The 19,807-nt window shown below is 45.8% G+C and overlaps 1 long non-coding RNA gene across 1 annotated transcript in view; it reads left to right on the top strand.

The window, feature by feature from the left end:
• LOC134956773 (uncharacterized) overlaps positions 1-19,807 on the top strand; it is a 74,071-nt gene that overhangs the window by 32,771 nt on the left and 21,493 nt on the right. Inside the window, exon 3 of the long non-coding RNA XR_010186161.1 lies at positions 3,100-3,144. This is a non-coding gene — a long non-coding RNA (uncharacterized LOC134956773). The remainder of the gene's footprint in view (positions 1-3,099; positions 3,145-19,807) is intronic.

The raw sequence follows: 19,807 nt of genomic DNA, 5'->3' as shown, positions 1-19,807 counted from the left end.
CCCCCACAATATAGGCATAAATTTAAGTTTCTGCGACGCAGACGCTCCTCTTCTGAGAGCCTGGGCCGCAGAAAACTTTTAAACTTTTTCTCTCCAACTGAACCTGAGGATTCTCTTGTCACCATACTGTGAGCAAAAGTCTCTTTAGAGGATGAACTCTCAACAACTCCTGGCAAGATAAGCAAAATTTTGGTCAGAAGGTTTTGCAGTTGCTTTAAGGATTGCTGCAAAACTTCCAGCCGCTCAGGTTTCAAAGCACTGAAAGCAGAGTTCCGGGCTGAGAGAGACGCCTGCAGGGCTTGCATAGTAGGCATAGGAGGATTTGAAACTAGACAAGATTCTAGACAAGATTCTAGACAAGATTCTAGACACTGGACTAGGTTTTAAATACTGGACTGGGTTCTGCACACTGAATTCTAGACAGGACTGGATTCTGAACACCGGACTGGGTTCTGCACATTGGATTCTAGACAGGACTGGATTCTAGACAGGACTGGATTCTAGACTTGGGCCAAAAAAGAAAAAACTACTATTTAGCTTTGTTTCTTTTTTGTTGTATGGCCGGTGATAATGTTACGTTCTTGGTGCTCTGAACAAAGAGGTATTGCGTAGAAAGTCCAGAGCACAAGAACGTGATGCTGAAATGATGGCAAGGTGTAATGGTAACCCCTAGCAACCTACCTCCATTGTTTCACCCGCGTGGTCAGTTCACGCCTGCGAGACTATGGTTTCTTGGGCCTCCGGAAGCCGCGCTTGAAGGGCGGATTAGGTCTGCCCAACTCCGATGCCCCCAGGTCTTAATGTGAGACAAGGCGTGAACCGAGACGGGATGATAACAAGGGAACCTCTAACTAAACAAAACAGAGAGCTAGGGGTTACTAAGAGACCTAAAACTTAACGTATATGCGGCACAGCCGCCAGGATAAACAACTAAGGAAATGCTGTCCACACGCCGACACAATACTGTTGTGTACCGGCGGCGACAGCATATGCAGAACCCTCTGCAAAACACCAGTAACTATAAACTAAAGAATACAGCGGCCTTGGCCGATGGACACGGCAAAGCCGCTACTCACGGAACTGGTACAAATACTGGCAAACGGACAGGAACCCCCAATGTAGCTGACAGAGGCTCTCAGGACCAGAGGACAGGCAGAGTTCCAACGACTGAGCAGTGGACACCACGGACCAGGGTACGGAATCAGGATCAGGAACAGCCAAAGCCACTGGACTTCAGGACAGGAACGCTTCAAGGCAAGACACTGGATCAGACACTGGATCAGACACTGGATCAAGGCTGGTTCAAGGCTGGATCAAGGCTGGAAGCAGCTAGACAGAACCTGCTAGACAGAAGCTCAGAAACTATCACCGGCGTCTGTGTAATGCACTGAGCCAGAATATAACAGGGAGCCCTGTTGCACAACTCCAAACTGACAAGATGCAATTAACAGACAGGTGAGGCCAAACACATGGAAACAGGCTGCAATTACACAGACTCACCACCGGCAGCAAACAAGAGTCTTCTAAACCAGAGCAAAGGGAAATCCTGGCCTGCAAGAGAACTATAACATAAAATACATAAACGGAAAACAGGAATGAACCACTACCTGTGGTTCATAACAGTGATAATATGATTTATCGTATGATAAATTGTGAATAAAGTTGCACTACTGTGAGGCATAATTTGAATTGGGGGTACTAATGTGTGACCGTGCCTCTTGCCAGCAAAAACTCTTACCTTTTAGGGCTGTGCACTGAATGTGCACACTGTTCTTATTTAAATTGCAGGGGGTAGGAAAACAAGAAAAGGACTGCTATGGGTGGGGGGTGATGGTGCTGGGAAAGGGGTGCAGGGTCAGAGGTGGAACTAGCGGTGGTGCTAGGGGGCACCAGCCAAAATCTTGCCTAGGGCATCATATTGGTTAGGGCTGGCTCTGAGCGCAGGGAACATGCTGCGCTCGCCACCGGGATCCCAAATTCGGCCTCCTGACCGCCAGGATCCCGACCGCCAGGATCTCATACTGATCCCACTAAAACTTATTAGTGCTATAAGCTATTAAACTTAAAAAATGCACATTTTCCAAAAGGAAATCTATCTATCTATCTATCTATCTATCTATCTATCTATCTATCTATCTATCTATCTATCTATCTATCTATCTATCGATCTATCTATCTATCTATCTATCTAACTATTTATCAAAAATGGTATTTCTATTCAAGTGCTACTGTGATGGTTTAACAAGGCAGCTGTTAATAGGGAGATAGTCTCCACAAACAACAGAGTGCAACAAAATGTAAACAGCGCTTTACAAATAAAAGTGAAATGCATAGATAGGTGCCATATAAAAATGTAAGAATAATCAGTTAATAATACAATTAACAACAATTCATATAAGCATTGAAATGAAGGCCTTAAAACCAATATCTGCTCAGTTCATGTATAATCAGTCTTTAGGAATAAAGGTAATAATCCCAAACTTGGGAAGTAGCGGACAGTTGAAAAATCTAGAGGTGTCTGACCCTATAGGGATATATATCCAGTTTATGGTAAATAATTAGCGATCCTGTGACAGTTCTTTGGGGTTTCCACTTACCGATGGTTCAAATGACGACAATGGGGTGCCACTGTATTTGAACTGTCCGCTACTTCCCAAATTTGGGGTTATCATCTTTATGTCCAAAGACTGATTATATATGAACTGAGCATATATTGGTTATAAGGCCTTCATTTGAATGTTTATATGAATTGTTTTTGTATTATTAAACTGTGATTATTCTTAATTTTTTATATAGCAATAGCACTTATCTGTGTACTTCACTTTGATTTGTAGATTGCAGTATGTAATTTCATGTTAAGACATGTAATGGCCCAATTATCCAGTGTCTGTCCATGATTTGGGGAGTGTATGTTCTACTTTTTTACCAGCTTTTGTATGTGAAATTAGATGCTATTAATTGAAACTGATATGATTGATCTGACAATGCCACCCTTCCATAGCAGTCAGTGTATTGGTCAAAGAGACAGGTTAAATTTTCTTATACAAAAGTTAACTCCAATAGTGATTAAGTAACTTCTTGCTGTTGTTTTAATTACAGAATGACCCCATCATTGCCAACGTGGGGAAAATTCTATGTGGGGCGGTAAGTTATGAAAAAACTGGGATTTTCATGTTTGCAGTTTTACATTTTTTGGAAGATGTCATACAAAAAATACATATAAAGACACACAATTTTATGCTTCTAGTGCTCTTTGGTCCGTATTAATTTGTAACTCATTTATAATGATTTCTAATGGTAATGTACTGTCATTAAATCTCAAGGGCTTGAACTCACCTAACAAATGGAAGCTGGCCCTATCTCCTTTTGCTAAGTGTAAAGCCAACATAATTCCCTCATCCTTCATGGTGTTAGATGTTAATATGGTCCTAGACCCAGGTCTTGACAGATCCTCAGCTCCCCTACCCAGTGAAGTTCGGCCAGTCTATGAATGCTCCCAGGAGGTGTCTTTAGACACATCCTCCATAAACAAGATTTATATGATATTTGGAGATCCAAGAACCCAGCCTGTAGGGACTATACCTTTTACTCCCAAGTCCAAGGTTCCTACTCTAGAATTGATCTTGCGGTCTCAGACAAATGGACTCTTCAAACAGTGTGAAGGGCTTCTATCTAGCCAGTATCTTGGTCGGATCACTCAGCACTTTCAATACATTGGGACCTTAATTCTGTCAAAAAAAACCCTAGACCCTGGCGCCTTGGTGGGTATCTTCTTTCCAGGCACTATCCATGTATCTAGACACTAATGACCCAGTAGATACATCTCACTTTACTCACTGGTGTGCTCTCAAAGCAGTAGTTAGAGGCTCAGCAATTCAAGCTGCAGCTCATCTCCTAAGAGCATCCTGTAAACACCAAGCAGATGTTGAGAGGTATTTGGTGGATTTTGAAAGTCAACTTAAGGCCTCTCCTTCCAACTAGACAATTTATCGGGAACTATTTAAAGTGTGGGACAAATAGAACCTCCTGGCCCTAACAGAGGTCCATAGGAACCTCTTCAAATTAAAAGAGAGGTTTTACGTTCAAGGGAACAGGGTGGGAAAGATGTTGGCCAGAAAACTCACAGGAAAAATTGCTAAAGAATGGGCGGAGATGATTACTAACTCTAGAAACATTTAAATTACTGACCCCTCGGCTATAGCTGACGCCTTTGTGAACTATTATGCCTTCCTATATAATTTGAGGAATCCATCAACTCCACAACCCACACACGTAGATATTGAGGCCTTTTAAAGTGACATTGATGTCCCTTCCTTTGATTCAGAAACCTGTCAGTTCCTTGAGAGACCATTGTCCCTTGAGGAAATCGGCAGTGTTATAGATTCCCTGCCACTGGATAAGGCACCTGGTCCTGATGTTACACCAATGTATTCTATAAATGCTTAAAGGACTCCCTAGTGCCAGTACTGGAGTCGATTTTTAATGCGGCTTCATCCCGCGGGGCTGTTCTGGCAGAGGAGCTGGAAGCCTACATAGTAACCTTCCCCAAACCTGGTAAAAATCCGTCCCTTATGTCTAACTACCACCCTATAGCTTTACTTAATACGGATGGGAAACTTTAAGCAAAGCTTAGAGCAAATAGACTTAACCCTTTGCTCCAATCCCTTATCCATCAGGACCAGGTGAGATTTGTCCCCGGTCAGCAATCCATGGATAACACTAGGTGGATTATTAATATCTTGGATGCCTTCTCCGCCTCGGATGTACCCCTGTTATTACTGTCATTGGATGTGGAGAAGGCATTTGATCGATTGTACTGGGGTTATCTCTATGCAGTTCTCTGGAAATTTGGAATAGATGGGAGGGCTCTTTCTTCTATATCGGCACTTTATTCTAACCCGTCCGCCCAAGTGCTTGTGAATGGGATGCTTTCTTCAATCTTTCAGATTTCCAATGGTACTCGCCAAGGCTGCCCCTTATCTCCTTTGGTGTTTGCTCTTGCAATCAAGCCTTTAGCCAAGAAAATAAGATCCACTGATTCCATTAAGGGCCCGACTCTCTTTGGCAGGTCCTATAAGGTCTGCTTATTTGCGGCTGACGTTCTCCTTATCCTGACTGAGTCGGAAAAATATCTGCAGGCACTGCATGCTTTATTGGGAGAATATTCTAAGGTCTCCTATTATAAGTTAAATTATTTTAAAACAGAGGCGCTCCTGGTTGGTTTCCCTCCTACTCTATTACAGTCCCTAAAAGCCCACTATGCATATGTCTGGCAGGAGAGAAGCCTCAAATACTTGGGGGTCCAGATCACCCCGAGAGTGGCCAATCTCATTTCAGCTAATTATTCATCACTTCTACGTTTAATTTTTGCTTACAGAATGGATGATGCAACATGTGTTTTGGATTGGACGCATTGCTGCTTTGAAAATGATGATTCTGCCCAAGTTACTTTATTTATCTAGGACTATCCCTATCTTAAGGGGGGAACATACGGAGAGATCCGTGTTTAAAATCTAAGCAATCTGACTAGAATGCTTAGATTTTAAGCACGGATCTGCAGTGTGTATGCCCCCCAGCATGTGAAGTGAGCGAACCCCCGTCCGTCCCCTCTCTCGCTCAGCACATCGCACTGTGCTGAGCGGGTGGAGAGATGTGTGCTGAGCGGTCTGTGTTAAGATCGCTCAGAACACATCTCTCTCGTCAATACCCCCCTTTACTCCCTAATCACTTATTATATACTTTAATTCTCTTTTTATTAAATACTAGGTTATTCTTCGCACCCTACGGGCGCTCTTCACACCATCGCAAGGGGACGCCCCCTTATCCCTTTCATGCCCTTAGGGCGTGCAATATTTTTATTGCTGCAGGTGGGGCAGGGGCGGGTGAAGGGAGCCGGAGGTGGGAGAGGGACAGGTGTACACACATATACTGTGAATACACACACATATATATATATATATATACACACACACGTACATTTAATAATATAGATGCACATGGTAATGACAGATGACAGACAGGGGGTGTGCGGGTTAATGTAGTGCTATAAGGCAGTAGCCCCTGAAGTCTGGCAATGAAGAGAGCAATGTGAGCGAGGAGTACGGGGAGCCTTGGCCTCTCGATCCCAGTGATCGCTGCTATGTTAGTGCTGCTGGTGCTGATGCTGGGCCGCTCCCCCCTCCATGGCTGGAGCTGCTGTCTGGCCCCCAGGCTGCTGAGAGGCCGTTATCTTGTGGCTGAGCCCGCCATGGGGAGGAGAGACCGGTGCTGGGTTCCCGAGAAGTCCCAGGGCCTGCGGGAAGGCAGCCGGAGTCCAGCACTCACATGGCCCGCTTCCTGCACCGCAGCCCCGGCCAGCCACGTTCCTGAGCCGCGTGCCCAGAACATAATACAAAAGGGGCCGGCTCTGGTCGAATAAGGCCAGTGACCTTTCATCCAGCACGAGGCAGGGAGAGGATGATCCAGCTAACACGCCGCTGTCTGTGCTGGTGAGAATTCTACTAATACCCATCAGCAGTGCCGTAACTATACATTTTACCACTGTGTGCAAGAACCAACATCAGCGGCCCCCTGCATATGTAAAACAGGCATAGGCGTGCGCAGCACATTTTATTAGGGGGTGCACTGTTGGAGGTGTGTGTCTAGCACCGCCTTTTGGGCGTGTCTAGCACCATCTATTGATGGTTAACGCAATATAAAATATCCACCCTTGTAAAAATTAGAGATGAGCGCCGGAAATTTTTCGGGTTTTGTGTTTTGGTTTTGGGTTCGGTTCCGCGGCCGTGTTTTGGGTTCGACCGCGTTTTGGCAAAACCTCACCGAATTTTTTTTGTCGGATTCGGGTGTGTTTTGGATTCGGGTGTTTTTTTCAAAAAACCCTAAAAAACAGCTTAAATCATAGAATTTGGGGGTAATTTTGATCCCAAAGTATTATTAACCTCAAAAAACATAATTTACACTCATTTTCAGCCTATTCTGAACACATCACACCTCACAATATTATTTTTAGTCCTAAAATTTGCACCGAGGTCGCTGTGTGAGTAAGATAAGCGACCCTAGTGGCCGACACAAACACCGGGCCCATCTAGGAGTGGCACTGCAGTGTCACGCAGGATGTCCCTTCCAAAAAACCCTCCCCAAACAGCACATGACGCAAAGAAAAAAAGAGGCGCAATGAGGTAGCTGTGTGAGTAAGATTAGCGACCCTAGTGGCCGACACAAACACCGGGCCCATCTAGGAGTGGCACTGCAGTGTCACGCAGGATGTCCCTTCCAAAAAACCCTCCCCAAACAGCACATGACGCAAAGAAAAAAAGAGGCGCAATGAGGTAGCTGACTGTGTGAGAAAGATAAGCGACCCTAGTGGCCGACACAAACACCGGGCCCATCTAGGAGTGGCACTGCAGTGTCACGCAGGATGTCCCTTCCAAAAAACCCTCCCCAAACAGCACATGACGCAAAGAAAAAAAGAGGCGCAATGAGGTAGCTGACTGTGTGAGAAAGATAAGCGACCCTAGTGGCCGACACAAACACCGGGCCCATCTAGGAGTGGCACTGCAGTGTCACGCAGGATGTCCCTTCCAAAAAACCCTCCCCAAACAGCACATGACGCAAAGAAAAAAAGAGGCGCAATGAGGTAGCTGACTGTGTGAGAAAGATAAGCGACCCTAGTGGCCGACACAAACACCGGGCCCATCTAGGAGTGGCACTGCAGTGTCACGCAGGATGTCCCTTCCAAAAAACCCTCCCCAATCAGCACATGATGCAAAGAAAAAGAAAAGAAAAAAGAGGTGCAAGATGGAATTATCCTTGGGCCCTCCCACCCACCCTTATGTTGTATAAACAAAACAGGACATGCACACTTTAACCAACCCATCATTTCAGTGACAGGGTCTGCCACACGACTGTGACTGATATGACGGGTTGGTTTGGACCCCCCCAAAAAAGAAGCAATTAATCTCTCCTTGCACAAACTGGCTCTACAGAGGCAAGATGTCCACCTCATCTTCACCCTCCGATATATCACCGTGTACATCCCCCTCCTCACAGATTATCAATTCGTCCCCACTGGAATCCACCATCTCAGCTCCCTGTGTACTTTGTGGAGGCAATTGCTGCTGGTCAATGTCTCCGCGGAGGAATTGATTATAATTCATTTTAATGAACATCATCTTCTCCACATTTTCTGGATGTAACCTCGTACGCCGATTGCTGACAAGGTGAGCGGCGGCACTAAACACTCTTTCGGAGTACACACTTGTGGGAGGGCAACTTAGGTAGAATAAAGCCAGTTTGTGCAAGGGCCTCCAAATTGCCTCTTTTTCCTGCCAGTATAAGTACGGACTGTGTGACGTGCCTACTTGGATGCGGTCACTCATATAATCCTCCACCATTCTATCAATGTTGAGAGAATCATATGCAGTGACAGTAGACGACATGTCCGTAATCGTTGTCAGGTCCTTCAGTCCGGACCAGATGTCAGCATCAGCAGTCGCTCCAGACTGCCCTGCATCACCGCCAGCGGGTGGGCTCGGAATTCTGAGCCTTTTCCTCGCACCCCCAGTTGCGGGAGAATGTGAAGGAGGAGATGTTGACAGGTCGCGTTCCGCTTGACTTGACAATTTTGTCACCAGCAGGTCTTTCAACCCCAGCAGACCTGTGTCTGCCGGAAAGAGAGATCCAAGGTAGGCTTTAAATCTAGGATCGAGCACGGTGGCCAAAATGTAGTGCTCTGATTTCAACAGATTGACCACCCGTGAATCCTTGTTAAGCGAATTAAGGGCTGCATCCACAAGTCCCACATGCCTAGCGGAATCGCTCCGTGTTAGCTCCTTCTTCAATGCCTCCAGCTTCTTCTGCAAAAGCCTGATGAGGGGAATGACCTGACTCAGGCTGGCAGTGTCTGAACTGACTTCACGTGTGGCAAGTTCAAAGGGCATCAGAACCTTGCACAACGTTGAAATCATTCTCCACTGCACTTGAGACAGGTGCATTCCATCTCCTATATCGTGCTCAATTGTATAGGCTTGAATGGCCTTTTGCTGCTCCTCCAACCTCTGAAGCATATAGAGGGTTGAATTCCACCTCGTTACCATTTCTTGCTTCAGATGATGGCAGGGCAGGTTCAGTAGTTTTGGTGGTGCTCCAGTCTTCTGTACGTGGTGCCTGTACGCCGAAAGTGTCCCGCAATTTTTCTGGCCACCGACAGCATCTCTTGCACGCCCCTGTCGTTTTTTAAAAAATTCTGCACCACCAAATTCAAGGTATGTGCAAAACATGGGACGTGCTGGAATTTGCCCATATTTAATGCACACACAATATTGCTGGCGTTGTCCGATGCCACAAATCCACAGGAGAGTCCAATTGGGGTAAGCCATTCCGCGATGATCTTCCTCAGTTGCCGTAAGAGGTTTTCAGCTGTGTGCGTATTCTGGAAAGCGGTGATACAAAGCGTAGCCTGCCTAGGAAAGAGTTGGCGTTTGCGAGATGCTGCTACTGGTGCCGCCGCTGCTGTTCTTGCGGCGGGAGTCCATACATCTACCCAGTGGGCTGTCACAGTCATATAGTCCTGACCCTGCCCTGCTCCACTTGTCCACATGTCCGTGGTTAAGTGGACATTGGGTACAACTGCATTTTTTAGGACACTGGTGAGTCTTTTTCTGACGTCCGTGTACATTCTCGGTATCGCCTGCCTAGAGAAGTGGAACCTAGATGGTATTTGGTAACGGGGGCACACTGCCTCAATAAATTGTCTAGTTCCCTGTGAACTAACGGCGGATACCGGACGCACGTCTAACACCAACATAGTTGTCAAGGACTCAGTTATCCGCTTTGCAGTAGGATGACTGCTGTGATATTTCATCTTCCTCGCAAAGGACTGTTGAACAGTCAATTGCTTACTGGAAGTAGTACAAGTGGGCTTACGACTTCCCCTCTGGGATGACCATCGACTCCCAGCGGCAACAACAGCAGCGCCAGCAGCAGTAGGCGTTACACGCAAGGATGCATCGGAGGAATCCCAGGCAGGAGAGGACTCGTCAGACTTGCCAGTGACATGGCCTGCAGGACTATTGGCATTCCTGGGGAAGGAGGAAATTGACACTGAGGGAGTTGGTGGGGTGGTTTGCGTGAGCTTGGTTACAAGAGGAAGGGATTTACTGGTCAGTGGACTGCTTCCGCTGTCACCCAAAGTTTTTGAACTTGTCACTGACTTATTATGAATGCGCTGCAGGTGACGTATAAGGGAGGATGTTCCGAGGTGGTTAACGTCCTTACCCCTACTTATTACAGCTTGACAAAGGGAACACACGGCTTGACACCTGTTGTCCGCATTTCTGGTGAAATACCTCCACACCGAAGAGCTGATTTTTTTGGTATTTTCACCTGGCATGTCAACGGCCATATTCCTCCCACGGACAACAGGTGTCTCCCCGGGTGCCTGACTTAAACAAACCACCTCACCATCAGAATCCTCCTGGTCAATTTCCTCCCCAGCGCCAGCAACACCCATATCCTCCTCATCCTGGTGTACTTCAACACTGACATCTTCAATCTGACTATCAGGAACTGGACTGCGGGTGATCCTTCCAGCACTTGCAGGGGGCATGCAAATAGTGGAAGGCGCATGCTCTTCACGTCCAGTGTTGGGAAGGTCAGGCATCGCAAACGACACAATTGGACTCTCCTTGTGGATTTGGGATTTCAAAGAACGCACAGTTCTTTGCGGTGCTTTTGCCAGCTTGAGTCTTTTCAGTTTTCTAGCGAGAGGCTGAGTGCTTCCATCCTCATGTGAAGCTGAACCACTAGCCATGAACATAGGCCAGGGCCTCAGCCGTTCCTTGCCACTCCGTGTGGTAAATGGCATATTGGCAAGTTTACGCTTCTCCTCCGACAATTTTATTTTAGGTTTTGGAGTCCTTTTTTTTCTGATATTTGGTGTTTTGGATTTGACATGCTCTGTACTATGACATTGGGCATCGGCCTTGGCAGACGACGTTGCTGGCATTTCATCGTCTCGGCCATGACTAGTGGCAGCAGCTTCAGCACGAGGTGGAAGTGGATCTTGATCTTTCCCTAATTTTGGAACCTCAACTTTTTTGTTCTCCATATTTTATAGGCAGAACTAAAAGGCACCTCAGGTAAACAATGGAGATGGATGGATTGGATACTAGTATACAATTATGGACGGACTGCCACGGTTAGGTGGTATAAAAAAACCACGGTTAGGTGGTATATATTATAATAATAATACAATTATGGATGGACGGACTGCCTGCCGACTGCCGACACAGAGGTAGCCACAGCCGTGAACTACCGCACTGTACACTGGTTGATAAAGAGATAGTAGTATACTCGTAACAACTAGTATGACACTATGACGACGGTATAAAGAATGAAAAAAAAACCACGGTTAGGTGGTATATATTATAATAATAATACAATTATGGATGGACGGACTGCCTGCCGACTGCCGACACAGAGGTAGCCACAGCCGTGAACTACCGCACTGTACACTGGTTGATAAAGAGATAGTAGTATACTCGTAACAACTAGTATGACACTATGACGACGGTATAAAGAAAGAAAAAAAAATACCACGGTTAGGTGGTATATATTATAATAATAATACAATTATGGATGGACGGACTGCCTGCCGACTGCCGACACAGAGGTAGCCACAGCCGTGAACTACCGCACTGTACACTGGTTGATAAAGAGATAGTAGTATACTCGTAACAACTAGTATGACACTATGACGACGGTATAAAGAATGAAAAAAAAACCACGGTTAGGTGGTATATATTATAATAATAATACAATTATGGATGGACGGACTGCCTGCCGACTGCCGACACAGAGGTAGCCACAGCCGTGAACTACCGCACTGTACACTGGTTGATAAAGAGATAGTAGTATACTCGTAACAACTAGTATGACACTATGACGACGGTATAAAGAAAGAAAAAAAAATACCACAGTTAGGTGGTATATATTATAATAATAATACAATTATGGATGGACGGACTGCCTGCCGACTGCCGACACAGAGGTAGCCACAGCCGTGAACTACCGCACTGTACACTGGTTGATAAAGAGATAGTAGTATACTCGTAACAACTAGTATGACACTATGACGACGGTATAAAGAATGAAAAAAAAACCACGGTTAGGTGGTATATATTATAATAATAATACAATTATGGATGGACGGACTGCCTGCCGACTGCCGACACAGAGGTAGCCACAGCCGTGAACTACCACACTGTACACTGGTTGATAAAGAGATAGTAGTATACTCGTAACAACTAGTATGACACTATGACGACGGTATAAAGAATGGAAAAAAAACCACGGTTAGGTGGTATATATTATAATAATAATACAATTATGGATGGACGGACTGCCTGCCGACTGCCGACACAGAGGTAGCCACAGCCGTGAACTACCGCACTGTACACTGGTTGATAAAGAGATAGTAGTATACTCGTAACAACTAGTATGACACTATGACGACGGTATAAAGAATGAAAAAAAAACCACGGTTAGGTGGTATATATTATAATAATAATACAATTATGGATGGACGGACTGCCTGCCGACTGCCGACACAGAGGTAGCCACAGCCGTGAACTACCGCACTGTACACTGGTTGATAAAGAGATAGTAGTATACTCGTAACAACTAGTATGACACTATGACGGTATAAAGAATGAAAAAAAAACCACGGTTAGGTGGTATATATTATAATAATAATACAATTATGGATGGACGGACTGCCTGCCGACTGCCGACACAGAGGTAGCCACAGCCGTGAACTACCGCACTGTACACTGGTTGATAAAGAGATAGTAGTATACTCGTAACAACTAGTATGACACTATGACGACGGTATAAAGAAAGAAAAAAAAATACCACGGTTAGGTGGTATATATTGTAATACAATTATGGATGGACGGACTGCCTGCCGAGTTCCGACTGCCGACACAGAGGTAGCCACAGCCGTGAACTACCGCACTGTACTGTGTCTGCTGCTAATATAGACTGGTTGATAAAGAGATAGTATACAATACATACAACAATATACTACTATACTGGTGGTCAGGCACTGGTCACCACTAGTCACACTGGCAGTGGCACTCCTGCAGCAAAAGTGTGCACTGTTTAATTTTAAATTAATATAATATTATGTACTCCTGGGGGCTCCTGCTATAACAACCTGCAGTGCTCCCCAGTCTCCCCCACAATTATTATAAGCTTTGCCTTTTATACATTGATGTGCAGCACACTGGGCTGAGCTGAGTGCACACAGACTGAGTCACACTGTGTGACTGGCTGCTGCTGTGTATCGTTTTTTTTCAGGCAGAGAACGGATATAGCAGAGAACGGATATATTATATTAAAATAAATAAAAGTTAACTAACAACAACTGCACTGGTCACTGTGGTAAACTCTGTCTGACTCTGCACAATCTCTCTCTCTCTTCTAATCTAATTTCTAATGGAGAGGACGCCAGCCACGTCCTCTCCCTATCAATCTCAATGCACGTGTGAAAATGGCGGCGATGCGCGGCTCCTTATATAGAATCCGAGTCTCGCGAGAATCCGACAGCGTCATGATGACGTTCGGGCGCGCTCGGGTTAACCGAGCAAGGCGGGAGGATCCGAGTCTGCTCGGACCCGTGAAAAAAACATGAAGTTCGTGCGGGTTCGGTTTCAGAGAAACCGAACCCGCTCATCTCTAGTAAAAATCCTAATAATGCAGATGCATTGTCAGATGTTGTGGTGTGCACCAAACAAACACCCCTGATGGCACTCACTGCAATTACACTGCTCCTCCTCAGCCTGTGCTGGCTCCCCCTCTCTTTCCCCTGCAAGCTGCAGTAACTCACTGACACCGACAGTCGCAGACTAGTACTGCTGCTGCTGGAAAAACGAGTGACGTGTCAATGCTGCTGCCGACCGCCTGCCAGTATTGAACGCTAGCTGCATGCTGCTCATCAGTGGCTGGCGTGGGCATAGAATAGAAGGAGAGAGTTGGGCATGTGGTGGGTGTGGCGGGTGGGCGTGCGAGCATCATGATGTCATCATGTCACATCACGCTGTTTTTGTACATGGAGGTGGAGCCGGGAGTATGAAAGCCGGTGGCAGTGGCACCCTTGATTAACCCAGGCATCTGGTCAGTAATGCAGTCCTGAAAGGATGCAGCGCAGAGGGGACAGTAATCAGCCTGCTCAGCGATCGCTGCATCAGGCATGTGAGATCGGGGTGCCGGACATTAGGGGATGCCTGTCCGCACCAGGCACCCCCCCCTGCGCACACCTATGAAAACAGGGCCAGTGAGGGTTAAAAATATAGGGATGTGGCTTTATGGGGAAGGGGCATGGCCACAAAATAATACCAATTCATATTACGCTGCACAGTAGTCCCCATTATTCAAATGACGTCGCACAGTAGCGCCACCTACACACGTTACAACAGGTAGAGTCCCCTTTTACACATACCTCCGGGTAGAGTCTGTCACACATTGTGACAGGTAGAGCCCCTTTTACACATTATGGCAGGTAGAGTCCCTGTCACACATTATGCCAGGTAGAGCCAGTCACACATTATGCCAGGTAGAGCCCCTTTTACACATTACTCCAGGTAGAGCCCCTATCACACATTACACCAGGTAGAGCCCCCTTTTACACGTTACGTCAGGTAGTGTCTCCTTTTACAGATTACAGAAGGTAGAGTCACAAAAGAGAGAGAGGGAGGGAGAGATAGGGTAGAAAGGAAAGAAAGGTGGCAGGTAGAGAGACAGAGAGATTGGTAGGTAGGAGGGAGAGAGAGAGACTAACACATACACAGCAGTACCTATGTGATGATGGCTGGAGTGCAGGCAGCCATGGTGGTGGGGGGATGTTCCTGTGCTGGTGATGGCTGTAGCTGCAGTACACTATGGAATCGGAGCTGCTGCAGGTGCTGCCATTATATCCTCCCGGTATCCCCTGCGCTGCTCCCTGTTTGGAGGAGGCGCAGATCCAGACCTGTATGGTGCAGGGACACTGCTGCACTAGTCAAGGAGGAGGGGGAGGAGTGGGGTGGACCTGCAGCACAAGGGACGGTGATACAGAGGTAGTCTGAGCAGCGCTGGCAGCTAGAATATATATCAGCGGGCACCTGCTATGTGTCCGGCAGACAAGCCGGGCACAATGTTACTTTATATGTTATAGTGGGCAGAGCTACAGCTGTCGGTGGCCAATCGGGTTGGATGCGGATGGTGTGCCAACAGCACAAATGCAGTGTGTGTGTAGCACCATCCGCCCACAGGTAGTTAAGGTCCTGTGCAGACTGTCCCCTCTCCCTACACATGCACTGACTGCAAATTGCTCCCTCCCTCACACACACACTTAGACTGCACATCACACAAACACAAAAAGAGGAAAATCTGTTTCCGGTGCACTATAGATTTAAAATATGACTTTTAATCAGTTATTAAAATAAATTGTGTTTATTATTTCATCTAAATTCTTACAATAACATACAATTCATCTGTAAGATTTCAGATTAAATAATAAACATAATTTATTTTAATAATTGATTAAAAGTTATATTTTAAATCTATAGTGCACCGGAAACAGATCCTCCTCTTTTTGTGTTTTTTCTCAACAATTACATGATCTGTGGTAGCACCCCCAACAACGGATATCAAATGTTATAAACCAGTGGTTCCCAAACTGTGTGCCGTGGCACCCTGGGGTGCCTCAGGACACTTGCAGGGGTGCCTTGGATTGGTGTCAAGAACCAATTCAAATATTTATGGTCAATGGGGGTCATTCCGAGTTGTTCGCACGCAAGCTGCTTTTAGCAGCTTTACACATGCTAAGCCGCCGCCTACTGGGAGTGAATCTTAGCTTCTTAAAATTGCGAACGAAAGATTCTCTAAATTGCGACCACACACCTCTTAGCGGTTTCTGAGTAGCTCCAGACTTACTCGGCATTTGCGATCAGTTCAGTGCTTGTCGTTCCTGGTTTGACGTCACAAACACACCCAGCGTTCGCCCAGACACTCCTCCGTTTCTCCAGCCACTCCCGCGTTTTTCCCAGAAACGGTAGCGTTTTTTCGCACACACCCATAAAACGGCCTGTTTCCGCCCAGAAACACCCACTTCCTGTCAATCACACTCCGATCACCAGAACAAAGAAAAAACCTCGTAATGCCGTGAGTAAAATACCTAACTGCATAGCAAATTTACTTGGCGCAGTCGCACTGCGGACATTGCGCATGCGCATTAGCGACTAATCGCTCCGTTGCGAGAAAAAAAATACTGAGCGAACAACTCGGAATGACCCCCAATGTAATAGGCAAAACCAGTGCTGATGTCTTCCAATCATAAATGATGTGGACAACCAGAAATGAATGCTGTCCCTCACCACATAACTGAACCTAAGGCTGACATTTTACTTAATTTAATTTTTTTTTCTAAATTTCTCAATAAGAAACTTTTGGCCTAGGGGTGCCGTGAAAAAAAATTCTGATACTCTAGGGCGCCGTGATTCAAAAAAGTTTGGGAACCACTGTTATAAACAATTGACATTAGGGGTTTTAAATACTCAAATACATAACAAAGAATCATAGAGACAGTGAGGGTCATTCCGAGTTGATCGCTAGCTGCCGTTGTTCGCAGCGATCAGGCTAAAAATCGGCATTTCTGCAAATGCGTATGCACCGCAATGCGCAGGCACGTCGTACAGGTACAATGAGCATCGTGGGTTTGCACAGTCTAAAGAACATTCCTGTCGCACGGCCGAACGCAGGAAGATTGACATGAAGTGGGCGTTTCTGGGTGTCAACTGACCGTTTTCAGTGAGTGTTTGGAAAAACGCAGGCGTGGCTGGGCGTTCGCTGGGCGGGTGTGTGACGTCAAAAGTCGTCCCTCCGTCATTAGAATCAAAGCACACGAGGAATAAATACAGGACTGGTCTTGTTTTGCACAAAAAGATTTTGCAGGCGCTCTGCTGCACAAGCGTTCGGACATCTGCAAAGCCTTCATACACTCCCCAGTGGGCGGCGACAATGCGTTTGCATGGCTGCTAAAAACTGCTAGCGAACGATCAACTCGAAATGACCTCCATTGTTTCCTGTGCAACAACTACAATCCCTTCCCCTTTTCCTTTTAGCACATCACACAAACACACATGGACTGCAGAATGCCTCCCCCCCCCCCCCCCCCCACACACACACACACAGATTTGTGGTCTTATCCTCTAGCTTGTGTCCTTGCCCAGATGGGAGCGTGGACTGGTCATGATGAACCTAAGTTTTGGGTCTACCTGGAGCAAGGATTATTATTAGTGATGAGCGGGTTCGGTTTCTCGGAATCCGAACCCGCCGAACTTCAGCTTTTTTTACACGGGGCCGAGCAGGCTCGGATCCTCCCGCCTTGCTCGGTTAACCCGAGCGCGCCCGAACGTCATCATCCCGCTGTCGGATTCTCGCGAGGCTCGGATTCTATCGCGAGACTCGGATTCTATATAAGGAGCCGCGCGTCGCCGCCATTTTCACACGTGCATTGAGATTGATAGGGAGAGGACGTGGCTGGCGTCCTCTCCGTTTATAGAGAAGAGAGTAGAGAGTTAGAGACACTATTTACTAATTTTGGGGAGCATATTAGGACTGGAGTACTACTACTTGCTGATAGTGTGACCAGTGACCATTGACCACCAGTTTAATTAATCCGTTCTCTGCCTGAAAAAAAACGATACACAGTGTGACACAGTCACATACCATATCTGTGCTCAGCCTCAGTGTGCTGCATCATCATATGTAATACTGTATATCTGACTGTGCTGAGTGCTCACTGCTCACACAGCTTAATTGTGGGGGAGACTGGGGAGCAGTTAGAGCAGGAGTACATAAATAATATATTTTAAGTACAGTGCACACTTTTGCTGCCAGAGTGCCACACTGCCAGTGTGACTGACCAGTGACCACACTGACCACCAGTATATTGTGATTGTCTGCTTAGGACGGAGTACTACTTGCTGATAGTGTGACCAGTGACCAGTGACCACCACCAGTTTAATTAATCCGTTCTCTGCTTGAAAAAAAACGATACACAGTGTGACACAGTCACATACCATATCTGTGCTCAGCCCAGTGTGCTGCATCATATGTAATACTGTATATCATTATCTGACTGTGCTGAGTGCTCACTGCTCACACAGCTTAATTGTGGGGGAGACTGGGGAGCAGTTATAGCAGGAGTACATATTTTAAGTACAGTGCACACTTTTGCTGCCAGAGTGCCACTGCCAGTGTGACTGACCAGTGACCACTGACCACCAGTATATTGTGATTGTCTGCTGACCACCAGTATATTGTGATTGTCTGCCTGAAAAAGTTAAACACTCGTCGTGTGGTGTTTTTATAAACGCATTCTGCAGACAGTGTCCAGCAGGTCCGTCATTACATAATATATACCTGTCCGGCTGCAGTACTAGTGTGATATATTTATATTTTAATTTTATCTCATTATCATCCAGTCTATATTAGCAGCAGACACAGTACGGTAGTCCACGGCTGTAGCTACCTCTGTGTCGGCAGTCGCTCGTCCATCCATAATTGTATACCACCTACCCGTGTTTTTTTTTTTTTTCTATCTTCTTGATACTAGTAGCTTACTTTAGGAGTCTGCAGTGCTGACAGACAGTGTCCAGCAGGTCCGTCATTACATAATATATACCAGTCCGGCTGCAGTACTAGTGTGATATATATATATATTTTAATTTTATCTCATTATCATCCAGTCTATATTAGCAGCAGACACAGTACGGTAGTCCACGGCTGTAGCTACCTCTGTGTCTGCAGTCGCTCGTCCATCCATAATTGTATACCACCTACCCGTGGTTTTTTTTTTTTTTTTTCTATCTTCTTGATACTAGTAGCTTACTTTAGGAGTCTGCAGTGCTGACAGACAGTGTCCAGCAGGTCCGTCATTACATAATATATACCTGTCCAGCTGCAGTACTAGTGTGATATATATATATATATTTTAATTTTATCTCATTATCATCCAGTCTATATTAGCAGCAGACACAGTACGGTAGTCCACGGCTGTAGCTACCTCTGTGTCGGCAGTCGCTCGTCCATCCATAATTGTATACCACCTACCCGTGGTTTTTTTTTTTCTATCTTCTTGATACTAGTAGCTTACTTTAGGAGTCTGCAGTGCTGACAGACAGTGTCCAGCAGGTCCGTCATTACATAATATATACCTGTCCGGCTGCAGTACTAGTGTGATATATATATATATATTTTAATTTTATCTCATTATCATCCAGTCTATATTAGCAGCAGACACAGTACGGTAGTCCACGGCAGCAGCTACCTCTGTGTCGGCAGTCGCTTGTCCATCCATAATTGTATACCACCTACCCGTGTTTTTTTTTTTTTTTTATATCTTCTTGATACTAGTAGCTTACTTTAGGAGTCTGCAGTGCTGACAGACAGTGTCCAGCAGGTCCGTCATTACATAATATATACCTGTCCGGCTGCAGTACTAGTGTGATATATATATATATTTTAATTTTATCTCATTATCATCCAGTCTATATTAGCAGCAGACACAGTACGGTAGTCCACGGCTGTAGCTACCTCTGTGTCGGCAGTCGCTCGTCCATCCATAATTGTATACCACCTACCCGTGTTTTCTTTTTTTTTTCTATCTTCTTGATACTAGTAGCTTACTTTAGGAGTCTGCAGTGCTGACATAATATATACCTGTCCGGCTGCAGTACTAGTGTGATATATATATATATATTTT

Source organism: Pseudophryne corroboree, chromosome 9 (assembly GCF_028390025.1).
Source record: "Pseudophryne corroboree isolate aPseCor3 chromosome 9, aPseCor3.hap2, whole genome shotgun sequence".
NCBI classification, from domain to species: domain Eukaryota; kingdom Metazoa; phylum Chordata; class Amphibia; order Anura; family Myobatrachidae; genus Pseudophryne; species Pseudophryne corroboree.
The sequence above is the reverse complement of the archived record's forward strand: the minus strand, read 5'-3'. Positions and strand labels throughout refer to the sequence as shown.